This window comes from Saccopteryx leptura, chromosome 3 (assembly GCF_036850995.1).
Source record: "Saccopteryx leptura isolate mSacLep1 chromosome 3, mSacLep1_pri_phased_curated, whole genome shotgun sequence".
Taxonomy (NCBI): domain Eukaryota; kingdom Metazoa; phylum Chordata; class Mammalia; order Chiroptera; family Emballonuridae; genus Saccopteryx; species Saccopteryx leptura.
The window spans coordinates 75,407,572-75,430,416 of record NC_089505.1 but is presented as its reverse complement, the minus strand read 5'-3'; the positions used below and the strand labels follow the sequence as shown (position 1 = coordinate 75,430,416).

The window sequence follows — 22,845 nt, the reverse complement described above, 5'->3', positions numbered from 1 at the left end:
CTATATTTTAGTCTGTGACAAGCAAAAACAAAGTGGACAGCTTGATTCTGCATTTTTAGAAGAGAATAAAACCTGAGCAATTTGCTTTGTATTGTTTTAGATGAAATTATTTCTTGTGTGTGAGCCAAAACTCAGTTCCACCTGTCACTATGGAGAGAAAGAGAGAAAGTGAGAGAGAGAGAAAGAGACATTGAATTAGTTTGTTAAGGTTGTCACAGCAAATGAAAACTAACAATGTGGTTCAAGAAAACTATATTTATTTTATTAGTTCAGATTGTCAAGGCCAGAGAGATTGAGTGGCAGATGGAGATAGACATAAAGATAAATAGATAGATGATAAACGATATATAGATAGGTAAGTAGATAGCTACATAGGTAGATAGGTAGATAGACAAATGATAGATAGATACATAGATAGATAGACAGATAGATAGATGATAGATACAAAGATTGATAGATAGACTGACACACATAGCTAGACATAGAGATATGCAGGTAAATGGGCAGAAGAAAGAGAAAGGGGAGGGAGAAGAAAAGCATTTATTTGTTGTTACACTCAGTCATTCATTCATTGGTTGTCCCATGTGTGCCCTGGACAGGGATCAAAACTGCAACGTTGAAATTTTACTATGATGCTCTAACAGACTTAGCTAACTGTCCAGGGTGCACTTCCATTTACTGACATAAAATTAGTATAATAGGAAATTCAGCTTTTTGAAGTATATCATTCAATGGAATATAGTAAATACACAATATCTCAACCACAACTTCTTTCCTCTTTCAAGAAAATTTTGTCATCCCCCAATGAACACAAAGCACCCAGTCTCCAATCTCCCTTCCAGTGCAACCCCTGACAAACCTGATTTCTGTGTCTATGGGGTTCTTTCTCCTGGACAGTTCATGTAAAAGGAATCTCACAAAATGTGTCTGGCTTCTGTTATTTAGCAGCATAATTTTTGCGTTCACCCAACAGTGCAGCAGGTGGCAATGCATTGTTCTTTATTGTTTAAAAATCTCAGTGCTCTGAAGACACCACAGTTTGTCGATGTGAATGTGGTCAGGAGTGAAGGGATGTATAGATGTGGATCCAATCCAGCCATGTGGGTGCACCCTTGTGTCACAGGGGTGAGAATGGAAGGATATTCTGGGAGAGTCAGTGGTTACAGGGAGGGAGGCCCCCAGCAGGTGGAGGAGGCGTCCTCCACAGGAACACGGCACATGTTCCCTGCACCCCAATCACAGTCTCTCCTTTGGACATTCTCAACAGACAATGTCCCCAACTGTGGTCCAGACTTTCTCTCACCACCTCCTGGGTCATCACATGTGCTGCAAGTCTCCACCTCTCTGAACACTGCATTGTTCCCTCTGTGGTCACCAACTGGTTGCATCGTGAGTCCTTCCAGGGCTGTTTCGAGCCTGAAATAGCAGCACTCTGAGGACCAGCAGGATCAATGCAGCCATGCCCATCTGGATAGGGTTCTGCACTGTGTAGTCCTGAGATTCTTGGGCTAGAAAAAATATGAATATAGAGGTCACTGTGGTTAGGGAAGACCCAATTCTCCATGGTCTGATGTCCACCCCGTGCTCCCACCACCCCTTGGCCTCAGCATCCTTGTGACATCTGAATTCAGAACCGGCTCTGAGTCACTGTGATAAGAGTTACCTGTGTCCAAGAGCTTAGGATTAGTGGAAAAATACTGTCTCAATTTGGAAATATTTAAGAACTGTGTGTTCTGCATTCAGTCTGAGTCTGAAAGTCTCAAAAACTTATAACCTATAGCTGAGAGATCCCACATTTCAATAGTTGGGAGCCAGGGATCTAGGAGCAGGGGTTGCTGTCAGGGGCTCTGAATGTCAGAAACACAATATATGTATATATATGTAATATATAATATATATGCAATTTTTGTAGTATACTATAAAACAGTATGTAAAATATATCTGTATATATATAGTTGCATATATATATTCTTTCATAAATACTAGAATTACATATCATCATTTATATCTACATATGTGTGTGCTGTACCAATATGTAGTGGGTGTGTGTGTTGCTTGTGATGTGTATCTGAGAGAGAAGGAGAGAGAGCTAAATGGATGGGTAATGATGTAATTTTTATCCCAAAAGGCAACCTCCATGCACCCCTTATCAAATGTCATAAGCCTGACCTGCGGTGGCACAGTGGTTAAACCGTCGACCTAGGACGCTGAGTTTGCCAGTTCAAAACTCAAGGCTTCCCTGGTCAAGGCACATATGGGAGTTGATGCTTTCTGCTCCTTCTCTCTCTCTCTCTCTCTCTCTCTCTCTCTCTCTCTCCCCTCTCACTAAATGAATAAATAAAATAATTAAAAAAAATTTTTTTAAAAAATGTCACAAACAAGGATGTTCACAGTTTTGGTTTTCAAGGTTTATGGAACAGAGAAATTCCACCAAATTATAATATTTAATGAGAACAAAAAGTAGGAAAATATGTCAATCTGACAACCCATCTTGATAGAAAAAGCAAGATTAAAAAAGTATTATTGAAGTATCCCAATTACAAAAATCCATGCTAAAAATTTTAAATATCATCTCACACAATTCAGGAAATGCACATGGATGATAACTGTTATTCTCTTGGGTTAATTTCCAAATGGTTGCAACCAGGAAGCCTTTGTAATGTGTCTCATGTGCCTTGTAACCAGAGAAAAAAAGATAATTTCTAGGAGATGTGTTTCTGTCAGAACAAGAAAGCATGCCTAATAAAACCTTAATAAAACAGAAAAACAGATGGAAATGTAAAGGTCAGTAGTGCTTTTGAGGATCAATTTGGTTGTTTTTGTATCTTGTCCACTGTGAATAATACTGCGATGAAATTTAATTTTCTAAATAAATTATTAAAAAATAATACTTTCAGTATAAAATATAGATTTCTTAATAGTTTTGCCTTGAAATAATTTTGGGTATGAATTAAACTGTTTTCATGAGGTAAAGCTCTAAAACATTTTACTCCACCATTTCATCATCAGGAATTTAGAGCGAGAAAGGTAGGTATACAGTTCGAAATAAAAAAAGTGAAATTTTAACAGATTCCAAGATGGCTGCAGAGTCGGTGAAAGCTAAACTCTCCTGCTCCTGGGCCCAAGCCAGACTTACAGCTAACTTACAAAGCAATGAACCTAAATACCCAACTAGAGTACAGCTGAACTGAGGTATTATACCCAAGGATTTACAGAGGAAACCACATAGAGACTGGAAGGAAGGTGGAAATGCATAAAGGGCTAGACCCTCCACCCTGGGGTGGCAACTGAGAAGCTGGAGAAATACCTTGGCTGGAAAACTTTCTCCCCCCAGGAGCACAAGGTCTCAAATCCACACAGGGCTCCCCAACCCAGAACAACTGATATGGGAAGAGGACCCTACACAGCATGTGGTGGTAAAAACCAGTGGGGGTTTGTTCCACCGGGGAGAGAAGGGAGTCTGCTGAAGACGTAGATGCCACCTTCCCTTGAGGGGGGCAGCATTCCTATCTCCCCTGCAAGCTCACCCTACACTCTCCCAAACAGAATGTTTAATCTTTCCTTCCAAGTTCCAGATACCTGACCCCCCAAGCTTAGTTGTACAGCTGGGGGAGCTGCTGGAAATTGGGGTATTTGAGTGTGAATCTCTTGAAAGCTATTGCCTGGGATTAGCATGAAGAGCTTGACCCCCACCTGTGGGCTGGGCTAACATCAATCCTATGGGAGACGTTTCTGATTTATTATCCTGAGTCCAGTGTCCCACCTGGCTGACTGGCTCCTGTAGAAAGGATGACTGGCTTCATGCAACCTGAATGTATATCCTGCCCTTCCTGAGGGAGCTAGTTAGAAATGCTGGCATAGACTGTGATATCTGACTCTGTAGTATTGGCCACTTTCCCATCATAGAGTGCCTCACTGCATTACCCCCACATAAGGGACCTACTACACCCATCCTCCCCAGTTCCAGTTGCCCCACCCTACTGAGCTCACAATGAGTAAAGAAAGGCTGTGGTCTTTCTTCAGAAGGCTCTGGAAGAAGATCAGGCAACCTCAGGGAGAGACAGAATACCTGACAGGTGGAGGCAGGCCTCAGCAAGCCTCAGTCATTCTATAGATCTGCCCCCTGCTCTAAGCTGGAGGAAGCTGACCTTTGTACATAAATTGACCCCTTCCATGCACACCTGGGCCCGGGAGATGAAGCCACAAACAGTGAACAGCATGGTAGCTCCAGACAGTAGACCAAGGTCACACACAGTGTCCAATATCAGCCTGTACCTGAACCACATCCAAGTGGACCCAGAACAAAACAACCACTGGTGGGCTTCAGACCACACTTAATCTCTACCTAGCTAGCCATACAAGCAGCACACCCAAAGAGGGATCTTGGCAGCCACGAGACTCTGCTACGAAGAGCTCCACCTTGAGAGAGAACCTCTGCAGCATGTCTTCAAACAGTGATCGAGGTTTATCCTTATAGTCAGCCAGCCCAAAGGGTTAACTCCATCCACAGAAAGTCAACAGCATTCATGACCCAACTACAACAGGAGGGTACCATAACCCAAAAGAAACATTCCTGGAGCATGGAACTCAGGTCATGTGAATGATTGTGCCACTGAGCCCAACAAGCACCATCACCAGAAAAACATCATAACAAGTCTGAGAGTAACAGAGAAGATACTTAACACAGAGAGATGAAATGGGGAGAGAAAGAACATGCCCCAAATGAAAGAAGAAGGAAACCCACAGAAAAAGAATTAAATGAACTTGAAACAACCAAAATGCCAGGTGCAGGGTTTAAAACAATGGTTACAGGCAGAGGCAGATTAAGGTCGGTTGAGGCTCTGGGTGCAGAAAAAAATATTGGGCCCCTTAAAAAAAGGAGAGAAACAGGAAAAATAAAAATAAATGTTAACCATATTTAGGCCCCTTAAAAAAAAAGAGAGAAACAGGGAAAATAAATATACATGTTAACCATATTTATAAATAAATAAAAAAAAGATAATTAGAGGTATGATTAGGGCCAGGGTTAGGGTTGTAGTAGAGCATAAATTGAGTTTGTAGCCTCAGTCAGAATCAGATCAGGGGCAGGGTTGATATTAACAACTTTTTAAAAACTTGATCTAGAGAGACCTGAAGATGGCAGCGGAGTAGGCAGATGCACAGACTCCCAGCTCACACCACCAAACTGGATTACAAATTAATTTAGGTACAATCAGCATGAAAAACCAACTCTGGACTACAAGACCAGCTCTCAAAAACCAAGGAGCAAAGAAGAAGCCACACTGAACCTGGTAGGGAACGCCGAGGAGCGATGTGTCTCCCCTGATAACAGGAACAAACGGGGTGTGAGGCTGAGAGCCTAGAACAGCTCTTATTCCAAGGAAAATAGTAGTAAATATTGCTCACAGCCACTTGCCTGGGGACCTGGGAGAGAGGTGTGTTGAAAGGGCTGGCTTATCTTCCAAAAGGAAAGGGGAGAGAGAGAGAGACAGATAGTGACTGGCAGAGGAATGCATGGGAGGACCTGAGAAGCTGACTCATCCAGTGCTGGAGGTGGCCATAGCGGGTGGAAGGGTTGAACCCTCAAAAAAGCACAAGCCTAAAGTAGTTCCAGGTGACCCACCTCCAGAAAGCTCTCCAGCTTTAATCAGAGCAACAAGACACAGCTGAAAACAGGAAGTGAGGAGGAGGGGCAGTAACTAAGGTCTCCATGGAGATCTGAGATACACCTCTCCCTACTAATATGGAGAAAGCACCCTGCCCCCAGAGGGAAGCTGGCAGATAGGTCCTTCAGTGTCTCAGGTTACAACCACCACATTCCTGGAAACAGTTTCAAATAAGACCCCTGCTGAGATCACTAAACAAGACTACCACTGAGTTAAGAAAACTGAGAAGAAAACAAACAAATCAAGACTTCAAAAAGGCTTTACTAGGTAAGGAGATCACAGCTGAAAGAAACCTACAAGTCAGAGAAAATAATGGGTAGGCAGAGAAGCATAAGTCATATGCTTCAACAAGATAAATCCTCTGATAAAGTCTTGGACAAATTGGAAGTAATCAAATTATAGAAGCAGAGTATAATAAATGATTTTTAGAATGCTTAAAAATCTGAAAGCTACAATGGATGGACTTAATGAACACTTTAGTAAAGAAATTGAAAGCATCAAAAAGGACACAGAAATCGTAAAGAAGAACAAGACAGAAATGACAAACACAATATCACAAGTGAAGACTACACTGGAAGGAACTAAAAGCAGGATATGTGAAGCAGAGGATCGAATCAGCAACTTAGAGGACAAGATAAGTGAAAGCATGGAAACGGAACAGCAAAAAGAAAAGAGACTAAAAAAATCTGAGGAAACTCTAAGAGAGCTCTGTGACAACCTAAAGAGAAACAACATCCACATCATAGGGTTTCCTGAAGAAGGAGAGAAAGTACAAGGCTTAGAGACCTTGTTCAATAAAATTATAGCTGAAAACTTCCCTAAATTGATGCAGGAAAAAGTCACACAAGTTCAAGAAGCACAGAGAATTCCATTAAAGAGAAACCAAAAAATAAAATCTATACCAAGACACATCATAATTAAAATAACAAAGCTAAGAGATAAAAGAAAATATTAAAAGCTGCTAGAGAAAAAAAGGCTATCACCTACAAAGGAGCCCCCATAAAAATGACATCTGAATTCTCAACAAAAACACTGGAGGCCAGAAGGGAATGGCAAGAAATATTCAAAGTAATGCAGAACAAGAACTTACAACCAAGACTACTTTATTCAGCAAGGCTATCATTTAAAATTGAAGGAGAAATAAAAAGCTTCCCAGACAAAATAAAAACACACAAAACTCAAGAAATTCATTACAACCAAACTAATGCTGCAAGAAATGTAAAGAGGCCTGTTCTAAATAAAACAAAGGGGGAAGCGAATATAGTAAAGGAGAAATATAGCTTTAAAGAATAAAATGGCAATAAACAACTACATATCAATAACCTTAAATGTAAATGGATTAAATGAACCAATCAAAAGACATAGGGTAGCTTGCATGGATAAGGAAACAGGACTCATACATATGCTGTCTACAAGAGACACACCTCAAAAGAAAAGATACACATAGACTAAAGGTAAAAGGATGGAAAAAATATTTCATGCAAATAGAAATGAAAAAAAAAAAAGCTGGGTTAGCAATACTTATATCAGACAAAATGGACTTTAAAACAAAGGCTATAGTAAAAGATAAAGAAGGTTACTACATTATGATAAAGGGTGCAATCCAACAGGAAGAGATAACCATTATAATTATATATGCACCTAATATAAGAGCACCAAAATATATAAAGTAGATTTTTAAAATTAAGTTAAAGGGGGTGACATTGATAAATCAGGGTACATACATTCAGAGAAAGCATCTACAGATCATTTTGACATTTAGTTATGTTGCATACCCTATAAAGCAGATTTTGATGGACATAAGGGGAGAGATCAACAGCAATACTATAATAGTAGGGTATTTCAATACCCCACTAACATCAATGAATAGATCCTTGAGAAATAAAATCAGCAAAGAAACAACAGAATTAAGGGATACACTAGATCAACTGAATTTAATAGATATCTTCATAACCTTCACCCTAAAGCAGCAGAATATATATTCTTTTCAAGTGCTCATGGTACATTCTCTAGGATAGACCACATATTAGGGCATAAAACGAGTCTCAACAAATTTAAGAATATTGAAACCATGTCAAGCATCTTCTCTGACCACAATGGCATGAAACTAGAAATCAACTACAATAGGAAAACTGAAAAACACTCAAACACTTGGAAACTAAACAGCGTGTTATTAAACAATGAGTGGGTCAACAATGAGATCAAGAAAGAAATAAAAAATTTCCTTCAAACAAATGAAAATGAGCATACAACAACTCAAAATCTATGAGGCAGATCAAAAACAGTCCTGAGACTATTCATAGCATTACAGGCATACCTTAAGAAGCTAGAAAAGCCTGACTTGTGGTGGCGCAGTGGATAAAGTGTCAACCTGGAATGCTGAGGTCGCCGGTTTGAAACCCTGGGCTTGCCTGATCAAGGCACATATGGGAGTTGATGCTTCCAGCTTCTCCCCCCTTCTCTCTCTCTCTCTCTCTCTCCTCTCTAAAATGAATAAATAAAAAAAAGAAGCTAGAAAAGCTTAAAAAATCCCCAAACAAACCCCAATCCTGCAACTAAAAGAACTATAAAAAAGAACAGCAAGTAAAGTCTAGAGGAAGTAGAAGAAAGAAAATAATAAAGATCAGAGCAGAAATAAAAGACCTAGAGACTAAAAACACAATACAGAGGATCAATGAAACCAAGAGCTGGTTCTTTGAAAAAGTAAACAACATTGATGAACCCTTAGCAAGACTCAGCAAGAAAAAAAGAGAAAGGACTCAAGTAAAATTAGAAATAAGGGTGGAGAAGTAAGAACAGACACAGTAGAAATACAAAGGATTGTAAAAAAAAATACTATGAAGAACTGTATGCCAAAAAATTAGACAACCTAGGTGAAATGGAAAAATTTCTTAAAATAATTAAGCTTTTAAAAATGAATCTGGAAGAATCAGAAAACCTAAATAGACTGATTACAACAAAAGAGATTGAAGCAGTTATCAAAAAACTACCAGCAAACAAAAGCCCTGGGCCAGATGGCTTCAAAGGCAAATTCTACCAAATATTCAAAGAAGAACTAACTCCTATCCTTCTCAAGCTATTTTAAAAAATTCAAAAAAAGGAAAAACTTCCAAGCTCCTTTTATGAGGTGAACATAATTCTGATTCCAAAACCAAAGACACAAAAAGAAAGAAAACTATAAGCCAATATCCCTGATGAATTTAGATGCTAAAATTCTCAACACAATATTAGCAAACCAGATCCAGCAGTACATGAAAGAAATCATACACCATGATCAAGTGGGATTTATTCTGGGGAGGCAAGGCTGGTGCAATATTAGCAAATCAATCAATGGGATTTATCACATAAAAAAAAGGAAGGACAAAAACCACATGATAATATCAATAGATGCAGAAAAAGCATTTGATAAAATCCAGCACCCATTTATGATCAAAACTCTCAACAAAGTGGGAATACACAGAATATACCTCAACATGATAAAGACCATCTATGACAGGCCCACAGCCAACATCATACTCAATGGGCAACAGTTAAAAGCAATCCCTTTAAGATCAGGAACAAGGCAGGTGTCCTCCTTTCACTACTTTTATTCAATATAGTTCTGGAAGTCCTAGCCAAAGCAATCAAACAACAAGAAGAAATAAATGGCATCTAAATTGAAAAAGAAGAAGTAAAACTATCATTATTTGCTGATGATATGATACTATACCTAGAAAACACTAAAGTCACAGTAAAAAAAACTACTGGATCTGATAAATGAATTCAGCAAGGTGGCAGGATATAAAATCAGAGGCATTTTTATACACCAACAATGATCTGTCTGAAAGAGAAATTAAGAAAACAATCCCCTTCACTATTGCAAGAAACAAATAAAATGCCTAGGAATAAATTTAACCAAGGAGGTGAAAGACTTGTACTTGGAAATTTATAAAACATTGATAAAAGAAATCAAAGAAGATACAAACAAGTGGAAGCATATACCGTGTTCATGGCTAGGAAGAATAAACAGCATTGAAATGTATATATTGGAGTGACGTCAGAGAAATGGCGCTGTGAGGAGGGCTACCAATTCCTCTCCCTAAAATTTTAACAAGTTTGACAACTGGAGACAGAAAAACGATCCCAGGAGAGTCTGTAAGACCCACACACTGAATAAAGGTACGATTGGGCAAAAAGGTAGCTAAATATTTATATATAATCGACCCTGAAGGAAAAAAGACGGAGAACAAAACACTGACCTGAGCAAGGGCTGCTTTTCGCCTTCCTCACTGACCTGAAGGGCTGCTTTCACTTGGAACAGAGAAAGTGAGGGCTGGGGGCATAGAAAGAGCTGGGCTGGGGCAGAGACGTTCAAGCCAAGGAGAGAGTGTGCCCACAGCAGGTCAGCCCACGCAAGTGGACGCTGGTAGAGGCAGATGAGCAGTGGCCTTCATTACTCCAGATATCCTGGTCTGTGAGCATGGACAGTGTGCGAATGGTTCCTTCTAGTGCCCTGAGCATGGGAGCCCGTGTTTCCAGACAGAGGGGCAGGGTCAGAGACTGTCAGCAGTAACCTTCTGAGTGGGCTGTGCCCAGAGTCTCAGTGTAATCCCTGCTCCCTGAACAACAGCGCATGGGGAGTGCAGAAAAGCCATCTTCCCTACGCCTGGACCTCTCCGGTGGGTGGGGCACCTCCGCCAGCCATACAGGCTAACAAAGCACATTCTCAGGGAAGAAAAAATACAGAAGTGCTAGAGGGAGGGGCATGCAGGCAGCTTGCAGACAGTCTCTGGAGCAGATCCAGGAATCCAATGGCTGAAATTAGCTTAACCCACAGTCTGCTCACTGCCCAACTGGCTTATGCCAGCAGTGACTCTGGCTGACAAGGTCTTCTTTTTCAGGTCAGCAATCTAAGAGAAGGAACGTGATATTTTTTAGGGCCTCTTGCTCTTCTCACAGTAGCTGTGCAACTTCATGCCAGCTGATACAGGGCGAAAAACACATTCCTATGAAACAGACTTCAGAGAACCCGGCAGAAGTTGGGCAGGCTACACTGTAGGCTTTTTAACAAGGAAGAATTCTGCAGAGAGCAATCCCAGGGAATGCTAAGGCAAATTTAACTAGACATACCTGGGGAACCTTAGAAAGGAGCCTGAACAGAAGACAACACGCCTCCCTACCTGCTTAAGCTGGTGGCTGATTGGCAGAGCTTTCATACTCAGGGCTGTGCGCTAAAAGGAGGGACTTGGCAGCTTTTAAGATCTCCTGTTCTTGAAGGCAGCGACTAGGGCATCTTCCTGCCAGCCAATACAGGTTACAAAGTGCAAAATGCCTGGGGAGAGTGGTCCCACAGAGTGCTGAGGCATATGAGACATGCCTGGAGGCTCATAGAAAGAGAATTTGAGAGCAATTGATTCCCAGCCCTACCTGATTATGCTGGCGGCTATGACTGGCAGAGCCTTACCCAGAGCCCTGTGCTGAGTGCGGATAGAGTGGAGATTTGCCAGCTTTTAGGGCCTCTTACTCTCCAGGCAGTGACAGGGGCAACTTTATAGCTGGATCACCAGGCTGCTAATTCAGGAAGGAGAGACTTGGAGAGAAGCTCCAGGAAAACAGACTCTCCCATTGTTGGAGCCTGCAAACACTAACAAGCCCTGACTACCAACGAGACTGAGGCCTCGTATATGACATCACCATAGGGACACATCAACTGAAAATCTCTACTTAAGTGTGCCACAGTGGCAGAGCCTGGGGTACAGTGCCACTGACCAGGAAGAGGGAGAAGAAAGAAAAAGAAAAAAGATAACTCAAAATCAAGAATAATCCATAGTTTTTATAATTTTTTCCACTTTCTTTTGTTTCTTTCATTTTCTTATCCTTATTTTTTTTCTTCCACTTTGCTCCTTTTATCCTCTGCGCATATTATTTTTTTCTCTTCATCTTGAACTACATTACCCATAGGTGTTACATCTCCCATTATTTTTTCTTTTCTTTTTTCTTTCTCTCTGTGAGGGTTACACTCCAAAAACCTTAACTCTTTCCCTTTTTATCTTCTTTTTTTCTTTTTTTTTTCTCTCTCTCTCTTAGATTCAACTTTCCTCTTTTACTTTCCCTATTTGGTCCTCACTCACAAACAAATTATTTTATTTTGGATTCAAATTTTTTCTTTGTGGCATTTGATGTGCTTTTTACTTAGCTTTTTAACTCATTAGCATATCCTCAAACCCAGTTTTTCATTCTATGGAGTTTTTGTTCCACATATAAAAATAGTAGTTTTTCTTTTTCTTGTTTTCTTCTTATCTGCTTCACTATATCTCTCATTCAACTGTCTTTTACAAGAAAATTATTTTATTTTTGATCCAATTTTTTTTCTTTTTTGCATTTTGTGGGTCCTTACCACATTTTTAGACCCTTTGTCACTTCTCTCCAACTCAGGCCCTCTGTTCTAAGTAGTTTTTGTTCCATTGAGAACAATATAATGCTCATTTTTTCAGTATTTTTTCAAAAAAATAATTTTTTAAATTGTTTTAATTTTTCACTTTTATTCTTTATCAATTCTCATTAGTGTTATTAATAAAATCAACCTCAGATGCCATTAAGGAAAAGAAAACTGAATATCATGGATCCAAAAGACCGAGATATAGCACAGATAGATGAGAAAAAATCTATAGAAAAAATTTTAATAGATTGAAAACCTTGAAGTTAAATGACAGAGAATTTAAAATAGAAATCCTAAAAATACTCAGAGATATACAAGAAGACACAGAAAGACAACTTAGGGAGCTCAAAAAACAACTCAGTGAACAGAAAGAATATATTACCAAGGAAGTTGAAACTATGAAATCAAATCAAACAGAGTGAAAAACTCAATTCATGAACTGAAAAATGAGGTAAACAGCCTAGCTAATAGAACAAGATAGATAAAAGAGAGAATTAGTGACACAGAAGACAGGCAACTTGAGGCACAACAGAGAGAAGAGGAGAGATTCACGAATTTAAAAAAATGAGAAAGCCCTACAAGAATTGTCTGACTCCATCAGAAAGAGCAACATAAGAATAATGGGTATAACAGAAGGAGAAGAGAGAGAAATTGGAATTTAGAACATAATCAAACAAATAATAGACAAGAACTTCCCAAGTCTATAGAAAGAACTAAGGCCTCGAATTCAAGAAGCAAACAGAACACCAAGGTATCTTAACTCCAACAAACCTACTCCAAGGCACATCATAATGAAATTGGCACAAACCAACGACAAAGAAAAAATTCTCAAGGCAGCCAGGGAAAAGAAGAATACAACATATAAAAGAAGGCCTATTAATTATCATCAGATTTCTCAGCAGAAATGCTACAAGCTAAAAGAGAGTGGACCCCAATATTTAGAGTTCTAAAAGAGAGGAACTTCCAGCCAAGAATACTATACCCATCAAAACTATCTTTCAAATATGAAGGAGAAATAAAAACATTCACAGATACAGAAAAGATGAGGAAATTTATCATTAGAAAATCCTCACTTCAGGAAAAACTCAAGGTGGTTTTCCACCAGATACAAAGAACAAAACAAAACAAAACCACAAGTAAAAGCTCCACCAAGAACACAATAAAACTAAATTTAAACTGTGACAACAAAAACAAAAAAGGGGAGAGGACGAAGATTAACAGTAGCAAAGGATGATGGAGTGCAGAAGCACTCATAGGATAGAGTACTACAATGAACATGGTAGGTACCCTTTCCATTACTTAATGGTAACCACCCCTGAAAAAAACACCACAGGAGCACATGACTTGAAAAAAGAAGTAATAGAGGAAAGAAGTATGGATTACAAGCAAACAAAAACAAATGATAGAGGAACAAAAGGGAAGAACAAACAAGATATAAACTAACAGAAAGCAATATATAAAATGGCAATAGGAAACCCTCAAGTGTCAATAATTACACTAAATGTAAATGGGTTGAATTTAACAATAAAAAGACAGAGTAGCAGAATGGATTAAAAAAGAAAATCCAACTATATGCTTCCTACAAGAAACACATGTAAGCAACAAGGATAAAATGAATTCAAAGTTTAAGGCTGGAAAACAATACTCCAAGCAAATAACATCCAAAAAGAAGCAGGTGTAGCAATACTCATATCTAACAATGCTAACTATAAGACAGCAAAAGTAATCAGAGACAAAAATGGTCATTTCATAATGACTAAAGAGACATTGAATCAAGAAGACATAACATTTCTTAATATCTATGCACCAAACCAAGGAGCACCAAAATATATAAGACAGCTACTGACTGACCTAAAAACAAAAACTGACAAAAATACAATCATATTTGGAGACCTAAATAAACCGCTGAAGGTTCTAGAACATTCATTCAAAAAGAAAATCAATAAAGAAATATTGGCCTTAAATGAAACACTAGAACAATTGGATATGATAGACATCTACAGGACATTTCATCTCAAAGTGCCAGAGTATACATTTTTCTCTAGTGTACATGAAACATTCTCAAGAATTGACCATATGTTGGGCCACAAAAATAACATCAGCAAATTCAGAAAAATTGAAATTATACCAAGCATATTTTCTGATCATAAAGCCTTGAAACTAGAGTTTAACTGCAAAAAAGTGGTAAACCCACAAAAATGTGGAAACTAAACAACATACTTTTAAAAAATGAGTGAGTCAAAGAAGAAATAAGTGCAGAGATCAAAAGATACATACAGACAAATGAAAATAACAATACAACATATCAGAATCTCTGGGATGCAGCAAAGACAGTAATAAGAGGAAAGTTCTTATTACTACAGGCCTATATGAACAAACAAGAGGAGCCCACATAAACCACTTAATTTCACATCTTAAGGAACTAGAAAAAGAAGAACAAAAACAACCAAAAACCAGCAGAAAACAGGAAATAATAAAAATCAGAGCAGAAATAAATGAAATAGAGAACAAAAAACTATAGAAAAAATTAATAAAACAAAGATCTGGTTCTTTGAAAAAATCAACAAAATTTTTTTTTTTTTTTTATAAATTTTTTTATTTATTTATTCATTTTAGAGAGGAGAGGGAGAGACAGAGAGGACAGACAGAGAGAGAGAAGGGGGGAGGAGCTGGAAGCATCATCTCCCGTATGTGCCTTGACCAGGCAAGCCCAGGGTTTCAAACCGGCGACCTCAGCATTTCCAGGTCGACGCTTTATCCACTGCGCCACCACAGGTCAGGCAAAATCAACAAAATTGACATACCCTTGGCAAGACTCACTAAGGAAAAAAGAGAAAAGACTCATATAAACAAAATTCAAAATGAAAGAGGAGAAATCACCACAGATATCATAGATATACAAAGAATTATTGTAGAATACTATGAAAAACTATATGCCACCAAATTCAACAACCTAGAAGAAATGGATAAATTCCTAGAACAATACAATCTTCCTAAACTGAGTCATGAAGAAGCAGAAAGCCTAAACAGACCTATAAGCAGGGAGGAAATAGAAAAAACTATTAAAAGCCTCCCCAAAAATAAAAGTCCAGGGCCAGATGGCTATACTAGTGAATTCTATCAAACATTCAAAGAAAACTTGATTCCTATTTTACTCAAAGTCTTCCAAAAAAGGGAAGGAGAAACAATACTTCCAAACACAGAAAGAAATAAAAAGCATCCATATTAGGAAAGAAGTAAAGGTATCACTTTGTGCAGATCACAGGAGCCTATATATAGAAAACCCAAAAGACTCCACCAAAATCTTATTAGAAATAATAAATCAATACAATAAAGTCACAAAATACTAAGTCAATATATTATTCAAAAGTTTATTTCTTTTCTATATGTCAATGATAAAATTTCAGAAAATGAACTCAAAAATACAATTTCTTTTACAAATGCAAAAAATAAATAAAATATTAAATACCTAGGAATAAACTTAGCCAAGGATGGGAAGAACCTAAATACTGAAAACTACAAAATGTTATTGAAAGAAATTGAAAAACATACAGTAAAATGGAAAAATAGTTTGTGTTCATGGATTGGGAGAATTAACACATTTAAAATGGCCATATTACCCAAAGCAATATACAAATTTAATGCAACCCCCATCAAAATCTCAATATTATTTTTAATGCAGTAGAATAAATAATTACAAGGTTTGTATGAAACCATAAAATAACCCAAATAGTCAAAGCAATCCTGAGAAAAAAGCTGGAGGTATCACACCAACTGACTTCAAATTATTCTATAGAGCCACAATAATTAAAACACCATGTTATTGGCAGAAAAACAGACATACAGATCAGTGGAACAGAATAGAAAACCCAGAAATAAAACCACATATATATGGATGAATAATATTTGACAAAGGAGCAAAAACACACAATAGAGAAAAAAAGCCTCTTCAATAAATGGTGCTGGGAAAATTGGAAAGCCACATGCAAAAGAATAAAACTTGACTACAATTTGTCCCCTTGCACTAAAATTAATTCAGACTGGATCAAAGACCTAAATATAAGATCTAAAACAATAAATTACAGAGAAGAAAACATAAGTACTAAACTTATGGACCTTAACTGTGGAGCACATTTTATGAATTTGACCCCAAAGGCATGGGAAGTAAAGGCAGAGATAAATGAATGGGACTATATCAAACTAGAAAGCTTCAGCACAGCAAAAGAAGCCTACAGCAAAACAAATAGGCAGCCAATTAAGTGGGAGATGATATTTGCAAACAGTTCCTATAAGGGGTTAATATTCAAAATATATAAAGAACTTACAAAACTCAGCAACAAATGAGCAAACAATCCAATAAAAGAATAGGTAGAGGACGTGAACAGACCTTTCTCCCAAGAGGTTATACAAATGGCCAACAGATATATGAAAAGATGTTCATCTTCACTAGCTATTCGAGAAATGGAAATCAAAACTACAATGAGATACCACCTCACACCTGTTAGAGTGACTATTATCAACAAGAAAGGTAATAACAAGTGTTGGAGATGCTGTGGAGAAAAAGGAACCATTATTCACTGCTCATGGGAATGTAGACTGGTACCGCCATTATGTAAGAAAGTGTGGAGGTTCCTCAAAAAATTAAGAATAGAACTACCATATGACCCAGCAATCCCTCTACAGGGTATCTACCCCAAAAATCTCAAAAAGATTGTGACAAAAACACACACGTATCCCTCCCCATGTTCATCACAGCATTATTCACAGTGGCCAAAACATGAAAACAACCAAAGTGTCCCCGGGTAGAGGATTGGATAAAGAAGAAGTGGTACATATATAGAACAGAATACTAATCAGCCATAAGAAATGAAGACATTGCCATTTACAACAACATGGATGAACCTTGAGAACATCATACTGAATGAAATAAGAAAAGCTAAGAATGATATGATTTCACATATCAGTGGGATATAAAACTGAGACTCATGACTAGAGAAAAAAGTGAAGTGGTTATTGGGAAAAGGGGCTATGGCAGAGGGAGAGGGGGAAGTGAATAAAGAGGAAGAAATATATGATGACAGAAAATTATTTCACTTTTGGAGATGGGTATACAACATAATCAAAAGTTTAAATGCTAGCCTGACCTGTGGTGGCACAGTGGATAAAGCGTTGACCTGGAATGCTGAAATCGCCAGTTTGAAACCCTGTGCTTGCCTGGTCAAGGCACATATGGGAGTTGACGCTTCCTGTTCCTCTGCCTTCATCTCTCTCTCTCTCTCTCTCTCTTTCTCTCTCTCTCTCTCACCATCTCTCTGTCCTCTTAAAATGAATAAATAAAATCAAAAGAAAAAAATGTTTAAATGCTATAGAAATGTTTACTGGTACCTATGTACTCTTATTGATCTATGTCACCCTGTGAAATTTAATTTTCTAAATAAGTTTTTAAAAAAGAAAGAAAAAACCATCAGAGAAAGAGAATCTAAGAAATCTAGCAGATCATCAAATAAATATGCCCAAACCAACAGCTTCCTCATATGTACTTACTATTATTTAGAAAATACAAGGGAATCAAATAGCTTGCTTACAAATTACAAATTAGATGTGTAATTCTTTTTTCAAATTTTTAATATTGAATTTATTGGGGTAACATTTGTTAACAAAGCCATACTGGTTTCAGGCGTACAATTCTTAAAGAAGATTATAAATTTACTGAATTTTAAAAATACCTATCAAATGTTTCTGATGTTTATTAGCTTAAAAAATGTTTAAACCTAGCGCTGGCCAGTTGCTCAGTGGTAGAAAATCCACCTGGCATATGGATATGCCAGGTTCGATTCCCAGCCAGGACACAGAGGAGAAGCAGCCATCTGCTTCTCCACCCCTCCCCCTCTCCGTACTTTCTCTCTCTCTCTCTTCGCCTCCTGCAGCCAGGGCTCAATTAGAGCAAGTTGGTCCCGGGCGCTGAGGATGGCTATGGCCTCTGCCTCAGGTGCTAAAAAATGGCTCGGGTTGCAACAGAGCAAGGGCCCCAGATGGGCAGAGCATCACCCTGTAGTGGGCTTGCCAGGTGGATCCTGGTCGGGTGCGTGCTTGAGTCTGTCTCTACCTCCCTTACTTTCACTAAAAAAATAAAAATAAAAGATTTATACCTAATTTGAAAATGTGTGTGATAAAAAAACAATATCAACAAGATGTTACTCTCAATAATAAGTGTATGAATATAATGTACTCCCAATGAAATGGGAATAGAGTTATTTATATTTGAATCGTGACTCCATATAACAAAAGTTAAATTGTTAGTTTAGACATTGAAGAGTTGTCTAGAAGTTCTCACACAAGAGCAATAACAGAGCTGTGTGCACAGCCCACTGACACGAATGCACACCGTCTGGGTGAGGGCCAGGGTCCTCATGAGCTGTGCACGCCCCCTCCTTATTCTCAGGGGAGCACTGAGTGCCTGGAGGCCCCCAGGGGAGCACAGGGGCTATGCAGAGTGTTTCCCACAGGTGGGGATACTTCCCTCTACAGGAGAGCGTCCCATGGAGGGTCAGGACCCCAGGGGTCCAGGTTCTGAGATGAAGACGTCAAGAGGTGAGGGGTGGGGGTCTGTCCTCTGTGCTTGGCATGATCATGTCCCTGATCATTTCCCACATGCCTCCCTCCACCCGCCCCTTGTTATCACTGCTGAGATCAGAAATGGGGGCTCAGGGTGGAAGGTCCTGTGTGTTTCCAACCTCAATGGGCTGGACCTTCCTCTGTGAAACCTTCTGCACCCCCTCATTTATTACTGTCCCCGACTTTCCTAGGGGCACGGCCCTGAGGGGACCAAGTATAGGAAGGACAGGGTCAGTGTCCCCTCACCTGAGACCTGGAGCTCCAGGGGCTCACTGGGCTGTGACAGCAGGTAGGGGTTGCTCTTCTGTGAGCTGTAGCACCTGTAGGTCCCCCCGTGGGCTGAGGTCACAGGACGCATGGAGAACTCTGCCTGGTACTGCTGAGCTCGGAGCTCTGACCTAAGACGCCAGGGGGGATCGGCTGTCCCCTCCTTGGACAGAAGGAAAGTGTCCATCGGGATCTGTGTCCACAGCAGGGTCATGGTCTCTCCTGAGGCCACCATGGGGCCCGGCTGCACTTAGAGAGAGGGTCTGTCTGGGAGCTGTCCTAGAGAGAGGGAGGGTGGGTGAGGGGATTCCCGCCACCTTGTTCTGACCAGAGAGTCACCAGGCTTCTCTCTGAGGACCCTCCTCTCTGTCTCTGTTTCTCTGAGTCTCCCCTCCCCTCCCATCCCCTGTCTCTCTCTGTCTCCCTCCCTGGGACCCTGCATGTTCACTCTGCCCATCACCACCTGAGATCCCCCAGCAGGGCCTGTGCAGAGTCTGGGTCCCTGAACTGAACCCACAGGTTCACCTGCCACCAGGATGTCCACGGGGTCACTGGGCGCCAACCACTCGGAGGAGAGGCTGTGTCCACTGTATCAACTATACCGGTCCCCGTGGAAGCTGCTCACAGTGTCCAGGGAAAAGTTGGCCTGAGAGAGCTCAGCCTGGGGCTGCAGACAAGGCCCTGGGGGAGGTCACGTCCTCTCTCCTTGATGAGAACAAATCTGTCGTAGCCGACATTAGAGTGACACTGGAGAGTCAGGCTCTGTCTATAGACCACGATGGGGCTCTGCTAGGTCAGGAGGGAGGGCTTCTGAGACACACCTGGGGAGACCAGACCTGAGTTACAGAGGATGCTCCTCCCATACAATGCCTTCTCCTGTCCTGGCCCAGGTCGCACTGTCTCTCTGGGTCTCTGACCAGTAGCCACAGTGTTCCCTCACCCTACCCTCTCCCATAGGGCTCCCTCACAGCAATGATGCCAGTAATGAGTTTGATGCCTAAATCCATGGATGGGACACTAATGAAACTTACTCACCTGAGACCAGGAGGTCCAGGATGTCACTGGGCTGTGACCACACCTGGGGGATGTTACTGTAACAGCCATAGCATCTGAACATCCACCTGTGGCTGGAAGTCATGGGGCCCACAGGGAACAGGGCCTGGAACCGCCCATTTGGGTGTTGTTTTGAATCCTGGGTCCAAGAGGACCTGTGTTCTCCTTCCTTAGTGAGAGTGAACTTTCCAAACCCTTTCTCTGAGCCACACTGGAGGGTCACATTCCCGCCTGAGATCATGACAGGGCTGGGCAGGGCTGAGAGGCTGGGTTTGCTGTAGAATCCTAGGAGAGGAAAGGGCAGCATGTTAGATGGGCTCACACCTCCCTCACATCCCTCATGACTGGGCTGTGAGAGGGGAGACCCCCTGAGAATAGACCCCCTTCCTGAGGGCAGAGCCTGAGGCTGGGACCCCTGAGTGTCTTCTCACCTGTTACCACTAGCTTCAGGGGTCACTCTGCTCTGACCAGCAGTGGCACTGAGATAGTGACAGTGATATATCCCTGCAGTGCTCTGTCATCTGTGTGATGGAAAAGTTGGCTTTGTCCCTGGAATCCAGTGGCTTCTTTTTGTACCAAGGTTTGGAGCTTCTGTCTTTGTACAGATGGCACTCCTGGGCCTTCAGGGTCCCCTGACAGCAGATGGTCACAGGGCTACTCCAGGGGATGACAAGTTTTGGATCAGCCTAGAGGGTGAGTTTGGGGAGGGTCCCTGAAAGGAAATCAGAGGCTGAGTCACAAGACATTTCTGTCCCCCAGTCTCCAGCTCTCAGTCTGAACACCTCAGATGTCCCCGTGTCCATCAGCCCAGAACTACTTTATTCTATTCACAACTTCCCAGGGATGACCCCTTGTCCCCACGAGGAGTGGGACCTGAGACACCTGGGGACCAACTCACCTGCCTGCACTCGGGTTCTCAGAGCCACACTCAGTCCTGGAAGTGATTTCGTGTGAGATTGAACCCTGAATGCTGAGAAGAACCCTCTTTCCTGTGAGCCTCCTGAGTCCTGGGGTCCCTCCCAGACCAGGGCTTCCCCTCCCCTCCTCATTCTCACCCAGGCAGAGCAGGGCTGTGAGTGTGGGGGTCATGGTGTCTCTTCCCTCTTGTCCTGACTGTGCAGATCAAAGAAACCATGCGGTCCTCAGCAGAAAAAGACATACAGGGTGGGGTCATGGAAGGTTGGCCCTCTCTGTCACAGGTTTGTCACATGAACAGCTTTCCAGAAAGAGGAACATTCCCTCCCTGGGAACCTAGCTCTCACTTTCATGATGAAATGGCAAACTTACCTGGAATCTCCTGAGAGGCCCCTTCCAGGTGAGGTGACTCAGGGCAGGTCCTTCCCTGTCAGAGCCTCCCCCGTGGGGTCACTGTCATCCTCAGTCCGTCCATCAGCTCCTCTCTGTGGGGTCCTCACCATGGACGGTGGTCACCAGCCCTGGAGATGCTTCAGGAAGACGTGGGTCCCGGTGACTGCGGAGCTCAGATCAGCAGGGACAGGTCCACCGTCTCCCTGTGCAGTTCAGGTCCAGTGTCTCTGACAATGAGCACCAAGGGGAACTAGATAAAAATAAAAGAAGGAAACATGTCCCTTCCAGCCCCAGAGTGTGGGTTTCCTTTCTAGGACCAAGCCGGACTCCTTCCTGCCCCTCAGAGCCCCTTGCTCCTTGGGCAGGGTTCTCTTCCTCATTCTGCGGTCCTGCATGTAAGCTTTAAAGGACTTTTATTTGGGTTCAACGTTTAATATTTAAGAAACAGATAACCATTACATAAATATTCATCTGTCATCTACTGCCTGTGTTTCCCAGACAGTAGCATCTTATCTCTTTCCTTGTTTGGATCGTGTTGTCATGAACCTCTCTCCTCAGTGTGGTGCGGTGTCCCTGGTTCCTGGCTCAGGAGAGGGGACCGGTCACTGTTCTGGTTCAGACCACGTGCAGACACAGCAGGATCATGGTGTCGGACTCCACAGTGAAGAGAAACATTTGTTCCATCCACTCTGGAGCCCTTGTCTGCTTTGAATACCCATAAATGTCACTAGACTGTTTCTGAAATATGCAAAAGTCACCATTTGAGGGAAAAGAGATATGAAAGTTCCCCGAAGAGAGAGAAAACCAGAATAAAAAACAAAACAAAAAAAACCAGAGAATAAAGCTGAATGTCAGCTAGAGCCCGGACCCATCAAGGGTCCCTAGAATGCGAGTTCCCAGTCAGTTCCTGCAAGAAGGGAGGGTCAGGGCTTCAGGTGAAGGCTGGAAGCTGGGGTGCCCCTTACCTTGTGTCTGTGGGTGGGCTGCTCTTGCTCTGCTCACGGACCCACCCCCTTTGTCAGCACTGAGTCACTCCTCCCGTGGGGTGTGGGAAACTGAGTTATTGCACAAACTCACTGGTTATTTTTAGTGGCATGAGTGCATCCCACATGTGAGCATGAGACCAGTATTACCTGTCCCCACCTTACACAACCCTGGGCAGATGCTAGGTCTGAAAGAGTGGACACCAAGGAGCAGGAGCAGCTGCTATCATTACCTCTCCACCGTCAGCCTGACTCCCAGGACGGCCTTGGAAGAAACCTGCGGAAGATCAGGTGTGTGAGGGGAAGAGCCTTCAACAAGAATGGACCGTAGAGTCACCCTCATACATGACAAAGCAATAAAGATAGTGGTCTACACTAATGGGGACTGTCTTATGCAATGAAATAGAGTCAGTAGGAAAATGTAAGAGTGACTTAAGATGAAACGTGTAAATATCTGATAAAAATAAAGGGGAATACTGAATTGTTCAGACAAGAGTATGGACTCTACTACAGAAGAGTAGGACATCCTTGATGA

The 22,845-nt window shown here is 41.2% G+C and overlaps 1 protein-coding gene and 1 pseudogene across 2 annotated transcripts in view; one reads left to right on the top strand and one right to left on the bottom strand.

Annotated features, from left to right (window-relative positions):
* The window catches only part of LOC136399362 (leukocyte immunoglobulin-like receptor subfamily A member 5), a 429,345-nt gene that overhangs the window by 219,262 nt on the left and 187,238 nt on the right, over window positions 1-22,845 (top strand). The gene's annotated exons all lie outside the window — the stretch shown is intronic.
* LOC136397141 (leukocyte immunoglobulin-like receptor subfamily A member 6) lies at window positions 1,372-21,108 on the bottom strand (annotated as a pseudogene).